Source organism: Mustelus asterias, assembly GCF_964213995.1.
Source record: "Mustelus asterias chromosome 26 unlocalized genomic scaffold, sMusAst1.hap1.1 SUPER_26_unloc_2, whole genome shotgun sequence".
NCBI classification, from domain to species: Eukaryota; Metazoa; Chordata; class Chondrichthyes; order Carcharhiniformes; family Triakidae; genus Mustelus; species Mustelus asterias.
The window spans coordinates 1,658,468-1,666,537 of record NW_027590087.1 but is presented as its reverse complement, the minus strand read 5'-3'; positions in this window follow the sequence as shown (position 1 = coordinate 1,666,537).

Sequence of the window (8,070 nt, the reverse complement as noted above, 5' to 3'; positions counted from 1 at the left end):
CCACTCTCTTGTGCAAGGAATCAACATGCCTCTTCAGTCGACGGCACAGTGAGGACAGCTGTGTCATCTCCACAAATCTCCCTGGTACCTGGTCTGGTCCACCACACAATCTCCTTCCCAAGACAAGGTCGTCCACATGATGCTTTTTCTAAGGGGCGTGCCTCCATTACCATGTGCTTTAACTTTACATAGCAGTCTGCTATGTGAGACCTTGTCATTAGCCTTCTGCAAGTCTAAAAAAAACAAATCCCCTGGTTTTTCTCGGTCATCTCTACTGGCATCCTTAAAAAAAACAATAGATGCGTCAAGCATGATTTTCCTTTGGTAAATCCATGCTGACTTTCTCTGATTACAACAAATGGAGTTATGAAATCGTTGATAACAAACTCCAGCATGTTTCCCAGTGCCGACGTTTGGCTTACTGGTCTATAGTTCCATGTTTTCTCTCTCCCTCTCTTTCTGAATAGTGGGCTGATATTAGCGAACCTCCAATCTGTAGGAACCACTCAAGAGCACAACGAATCTCGGAAAATAAACTTCAATGGAAAAATTATTTCCAGGGCCACGTCCTTAAGTACTCTGGGGTAAATATTAACAGCATCTGGAGATTTATCCACCTTAAATCCCATCAGTTTCCCCAAAACCATTTCTGTACTCATGTTGATATCCTTCACATCCTGACTAAAACACGTTTCTCTCAGCACTTCTGCTATATTATTCATGTTTTCCTTTGTGAAGACTAAAGCAAAGTACAAATTTAATTCACCAGCCATTTCTTTGTTCCCGATTATGAATTTTCGCATTTCGGAATGTATGGGGTCTACATTGTTTTTTGTCAATCTTTTCTTTTTACATCCATAGAAACTTTTACAGTTAGTTTTGATGTTGCTCGCTAGTTAATTTTCATACCCTATTTTCCATTCTTAATCAATCCCTTGGTCGTCCTTTGCTGAATTGTGCACTGCTCCAAATCCTCAGGCCTGTTTCATTTTCTTTTCAATGTGTATGCTTCTTTCTTGAATCTGATACTATCATAATTCCCCTTGTAAGCCATAATTTTCCACAATTCCCTGAGCACTCTTGCGCCAAACAGGAATGCACAGCTTTTGGATCTATTCGTTTGTAAATGCCTGCCATTGCCTGTCCACTGTCTTTCCTTTCAGTAATATTTTCACGTCATCATGGTCGATTCATGCCTCAAACCATCCTCGTTATTCCGCGCTCAGCTGGGTGGACATCATATACCTATTGAAACAATTACAGTCACCACCACCATTCCACTATGAGACGGCCCCCACTGAATAGAACCCAACTTCACAGGTTCTCTCCTCGCTGCTTGGAACTATGATTGCATTTGCGCTGCCTTTTCTTAGTGCCACCCTGTCAGCATTATTTTCTTGACCTTCGATAGGCATACATCTCCATCTGTCCACAACTTAATGTAGGCGGCCGAGACAGGCAGGGTTTCCAGCAAGTACAAGGCCGATGCAATACTGTCCAAGATGCGAACAAAGAACAAAAGAAAGTACACCAAAGGAAGAGGCCCTTCGGCCCTGTGCCGACCATGATGCCCCAACTAAACTATAAGTAACCTTTTGCTCTTACTTGATCCGTATCCCTTTATCCAAAGAGAAAATGGTGGAAAATCTCAACAGGTCTGGCAGCATCTGTAAGACAATCAGGACCCTGAACTTCCAGTTGTTTGCCAGTTTAAGACACTATCCTCTTCCCATCCCCACGTGTCTGTCCTTGGCTTACTGCAATGTTCCAGTGAAGCTAAACGCAAACGGAAAGAAGATTTGTTTTGATCCTTCACTCCTTATCCCTTTATTCCGTTCCTATTGATGTACCCATCCAGATGCCTCTTAAATGTTGATAACATGCCGGATTCCACCGCCTCCTTTGGCAGCGCGTTCCAGACACCCACCACACTCTGCATGGAAAACTTCCCCGCACAATTTCCCCTTCACCTTGAACCTGTATCCAGTTGTAATTGACACCTCCACACTGCGAAAACGTCACTGATTATCACAACGGTCTATGACTTCCATCGGGTCTCCCCTCAGCCTCCGTCTTTCCAGTGACAACATTTGTTGTTTATTCAACCTCTCTCCGAAACCAGGCAACATCCTGGGGAACATTCGTGGCACTCTCTCCAAATGTTTAACGTTCTTCTGGTAGTGTGGTGACCAGAACTGCAGGCAGTAATGCAAATGCGGTCTAGCCACGGTTTAATGCAGCTGTAACATGATATCCCAACACTTGCACACAATGCCCTGGCTGATGAAGGCAAGCATGCCACATACCCTCTCAATCAACTTGACTATTTGTGTTTCAACTTTTCAGGAAATGTAGACCTGCACGCCCACATCCTTCTGTGTGTTTATGATCTGAGAGTTCTGGCATTTATCGCATAATTCACACCTAAATTTGAACCTCCAAAATGCACACTTAGCATTTCTCCGGATTAAACTCCATCTGCAATTTCTGTGCCCAAGTCTCCAGTCTATCTGTATCCTGTTGTATCCTTTGACAATCCCCAGAAATATCAGCAACTCCACAAATCTTCGTATCATCTAACAACGTAACAATCAGACCACCCACGTTTTCCTACAGATCATTTATTTATATTAAAGGAACAGAGGCCCTGATCTCTGCGCAATACCAGTCGTTACAGATCTCCATTCTGCAAAACATCCTTCAATCGCTACTCTCTGTCTTTTAGGGCCAACCCACTTCTGTATTCATTGAGCCAGACCACCCTGGTTCCCATGTGATTTTATTTTCTTGATCAGATTTCAGCTTTGTCCGTAGGATTTACTCAGACAGAACAGGGGGAGTAGGAAAAGTAGTTAAAAACTTTCTTGAACGATATGGGAGCTAGTCTGTCTCTGATAGTAAGAGATGAAAATATTTGCACTCCTTCTGAAATATTGCCTGAGAGAATAATAATCTGGGGATTAAATAGAGAGAGGACTACGGCACCCCTGTGTAATTTAAGGCAAGAAAGTCCAATCAAGGCCGGCAAAGTGATAGTGGAAATGATGTAAAACTCTGCTATTCCAGGAATACAGTTTGTTCTTGGAAATGATATTGTGGGAGTGATTGTCGTGGAAAAGTAAACCAGGGAACAGAGGAGTTAAAAGAAAAAAATCTTGGATTTTCTTTCGGACAGTGTGGTGACAAGATCCCACTGCCATACACTAAAACAGGAAGACAGAACACAAGAAAACGATGAAAAAGTTGAGGTCCACTTCGCTGACACTCCGTTTGATAAGATGGTAACGGCAAAAACCTAAGCAGGTAGAGGATCAGGCAGAGGTGTTCAGATCGAAAGATTAATGGTGTTGCAACAAAAATATGAGGCGATAAAGGATTTGTATCATGTAGCCTACATGGAAAAGCAATCGGAGTGCATTCCAGAACGCTATTGCCTTAAGGAAAACATCTGAAGTGGAAATGGAGAGTTTGGCAGGTTAGCACATTTGAGAAATGGGCGGAAATTCTCTGGATTGTGTTGCCTTTAACATGCAGAAACGAAGTATAGCGGGTAGCACACGAATTATCTGAAGGAGGTCATCCAGGAGTGAGGAACACTCAGCCTAAGATAGAGAAGCATTTTTTTCTGGCCTGGATTAAATAAAGATGTAGTTGTATTTTGCCGTATCTGTTATATGTGTCAAATGGTAGGAAAGCCACAAGCAGTGATAAAACGAGCGCCTTTTATGCAAATTCCCACATTTGAAGAAACATTTAAACGACTTACATTGGATTTTGAAGGTCTTCTCCCTACATCGAAAAATGCGGATCAGTATTTCCTTACCGTATTGGGTGTGTCTACTACATTTCCAGAGGCAATTCCATTGCAGAATGTCAAGGAAAGCTTGCTTTCTTTACACATTATTGTTTACTCAGTGTGATTCAGTCAAACCAAGGGTCCAAACTTACTGCCAAATTACTTAAGTAAGCCATGGAAATTTTAGGTATCAGACACTTTACATCGAATGCGTAACATCCTGAATTGCAGGGAACATTGGAAAGGTAGCATCAGACCCTAAACACCAGCTGAAAGGCTGAATGCCAGGATTACACAAATGACTGGGATAAAGGTATCACATTTATATTATTTGCTGTTAGAGATGCGCCAAATGAATCGACTAAGTTTACTCCATTTCAATTGATATTTGGTCATGAACTAAGAGGGTTTTAAAAATTAATTAGGGAAATGTTGGTAGGTCATAAGTCAGGGACCACACAATTGGATTATGTATCTGAGTTGAGAGAAGGATTAACCAAAGTAGGTGAATCAGGTAGACAGAATTTGAAGGTGACACAACACCGAATGAAGCAAGAAGCAGATACAAAACTAAAATTTGTACGTTTGTCTGTGGTTAGAAAGATTTGGCGCTATTAACAGTGGTAGGAGATCCTTTCAAAAGGAGGTTTAGTTGTCTTTATCAGGTTGACAAGAAGTTAAGTCAGGCTAATTGTCTGGTAAAGATGCCACTTAGGAAAAAAAAGACAGGGTATGTCATGTGAACATACTGAAACAGAACTATGACAGTGAAAGGGAACTGCAGAAACAGTTATTAGTTACTGCCAATAAGAGTAAGACATCACATCCAGACGATTTGAATTTTGATGTGCCTCAGCATAAATTGAATAATGAAGAATTCCTCAAGGAATGGAATAGGGTAGTGAGCTATCTGCCCCAGGAACAGGTAATTTAATTGAACCACTGGTTGCAGTGCTATGAAGAACTATGTCGAAATAGAACGGGGAAGACTAATGCCACAGTGCATGACGTTGGCAGAGGTCATGCTGTTCCGATAAAACAATACCCCTGTCGGTTTAATCTGCTCAAAGCAGCACAGGTTTAGAAGGAAGTGGAAGCGATGCGAGAAGAAGAAATTGTAGAGCCGAGTCAAAGCCCATTGTGTTGGTTCCCAAATTTGATTGCACTCAACAATTCTGCGTAACTTATCGGAATGCAAACGTTTGACCAAATCTGATTCATACACAATTCCAAGGCTGGAGGATTGGGTGAAAAAGTAGGGCAAGACTCTCATATCACAAAGATCAACGTACTTTGCGGTTATTGTCAACTACCTTTGACAGAGAGAGCAAAATATGTTTCTGCTTTTGTAACCCTAAATGGGCTACAACAATTTAAAGTAATGCCTTTTGTGATGAAAAACGCACCAGTCGCTTTTCAAAGGCTTATGAACAAAGTTGTTGCACGGTGGACGAATTGTGCTGCCTATATGGATGACTAAGTGATCTTCAGCCATTCATACAAGAACACATGAAGCATCTGGCGGAGCTGTTCAGGAAACTGCGGGAGGCAAAGTTAGTGATAAACTTGGCAAAAACCGAATTTACGAATGTGGAAGTGACATTCTTAGGGGAAAAGATTGAATACGGACGGATGTCATCGATAAACATGAAGATGAATGCCATCGAGATATTTCCAAGACCAACTTCGCGGCAGGAACTGCTACGATTTTTAGCTTTGAAAGGATTCTACAAGAAAGTTGGATCAAACTTCAGGAGTGTAGTGAGACCGTTGATAGATATGTTAATAAAAACATGAAAATGATTCTTACAGAACAATGCCAGGAGGCATTTGACAATTTGAAGCAATGTTAACTCCCACACCCGTTTTAGTCACGCGAAACATTCAGGAACCCTTCAAAGTCGCCATCGTTGCCAGCGATGTGGATGTTGGAGCTGTGCTGTGACAGGAGTATGATTGTGGAATTAAAAGACCAATCGGTTATTTTTCAAGAAAAAACATCAACATCCACCAGAAAAAATATTCAAACATTGAAAAAGTGATATTGAATTTGGTAATAGCCTTAAAACATTTTAATGTTCACCTTGCAAACAATGCATCAGAGACGGTGTACACCATCGTTTGATATTTCTGGAAATATTTGAGGAAAATAATACCAGATAATTTTGTTGGAGTCTAATGTTAAAAGCATTTAGAATCATAGAATCCCAACAGTGCAGAAGAAGGCCATTCGGCCCATAGAGCCTGAAGCGACGGCAATCCCAACCAGACCACATCCCAGTAACCCCACAATTTACCCTGTTCGTCTGCCAGACAATAAGGGGGCAATTTCCATGGCCAATCAGCCTAACCCGCGAATTATTCAAGTACAGGAGGGAACTCACGCACACGGGGAGAATGCATAAACTCTACGCAGACAGTGACCCAAGGCTGGAATTAAACTCGTGTCCCTGGTGCTGTGAGGCAGCAGTGGTAACCACTGTACCACCGTAACACCCATTTACTTTACAGATTGTACATGCTGTGGGTCGTGAAAATATTAACGTGGATGCTTTAACACGAGTTTAAATGAAAAATGTTTATATATGATAGAAATGCTAGAGTTCAATGTTATATATAAATAGAATTATTATGAAACATGAAACTCTGGATTAATGAACTATGGATCTCGCAACATAATGAACTGAAGGTTAAAAAAAAAGTGAAGCCATCTTTTTTATGATGATGGTTCATTTGTTTCTTGGTGGGGGGGGGGGTGGTGTTGCAAAGTCGATTAGTCTAACGGTACATTGAAAAGTAGGACGTAGAATTTGGTATTTGTAAAATTGTAAAATGCAAAAAAAGAAAACATTGCATGGTTCTGTTCAAAGGTGGCGTTTTCTTTTGTGTTTCGAGTTAAAAATGGCAAGCACATCGAGTGCCCAAACTGAAACATTATATCGAAAAACCAAGAGAACAGGCTTTTGAATTTAGCCAATCAATTTGCATCAGAACAGGCTTTTGAATTCAGCAATAAATTTCAATTGGTCACTTAAATACCAACAACGAACTAAATTTTGCTCTGATGGTTTTTGCAACCTAGGAATAGTCCGATTGTGGGGGATAATGATATGTCATCAGGGGCATAAAAGAAAGGGGGCAGTGGAACAACGACAGAGAAGAACTGCCACCTGCCACAGCTCACAGTTCTTAGCTCAAAGCCTTGACAGCAAAGGTACCCAATAAGGAAGAGAATAGAAGAAAGAAGAATCAGCAGAGAAAGCCCAGGATATTACAAGAATATAAAACCCGGTTGTAATTTAGGGAGCGACTAAAATTGTATTTATTTGTTAATGAGTGGGAATTATATTTGTTGGAACAGCATACCATTCGAGTTTTGTTTATTTTTCGGTTTCTTAATAATTTTGTGTTCACGCTTAGTTAGATAAATACATTGTCTCCTGTTGATTTCATGATGTGGAGATGCCAGCGTTTGACAGGGATGTGCGCAGTAAGAAGTATCACAACACCAGCTTAAAGTCCAACAGGTTTATTTGGAATCACGAGCTTTCGGAATGCAGCTCCTTCATCAGATGCACGGAGATTGGTTCACAATCATGGCACATATACGCAAAAATACAATTGAAAGATAATTACAGGTCAGAATGTGAAGAATGGTTGGAATGCGAGTCTTTAAAGGTAATCAAGTCTTTACAGGTGCTCACAGTGTGCATGGACAGAGGGATAATCACAGGTTAAATAATTGTGAATTGTCTCAAGCCAGGGGAGTTAGTAGGATTTTGCAAACCCAGACAGTATGGTGGAGGTTAGAAGTAGTTTGACATGAACACAAGAGTCCGGTTGGGGCTGTTCTCATGTGTGCAGAACGTAGCTATCAGTTTCTGCTCGGTGATTCTGTGTTGCCCAGTGTCTTGACGGCCGTCCTGGAGAACGCTTACTCTAAGATCGGAGGCTGAATGCCCTTGACTGCTGTAGCTCTCCCCGATTGGAAGGGAACACGCCTGTCCGGGTATTGTAGCACGGTGTCCGTTCATCCGTTGTCCTGGCGTCTGCATGGTATCAGCAATGTATCACATCTCGGGACATCCTTTCCTGAAGCATATGACGTAGGCAACGTTGGCCGAGTCACATGAACATGTACCGTGTACCAGGTGGGTGGTGTTCTCACGTGGGATGGTGGTATCCATATCGATGATCCGGCACAACTTGCAGATGTTGCCGCGGAAGCATTGTGTGGTCTCGTGGTCGCTGTTCTCCTGAGGACTGGGTCGTTT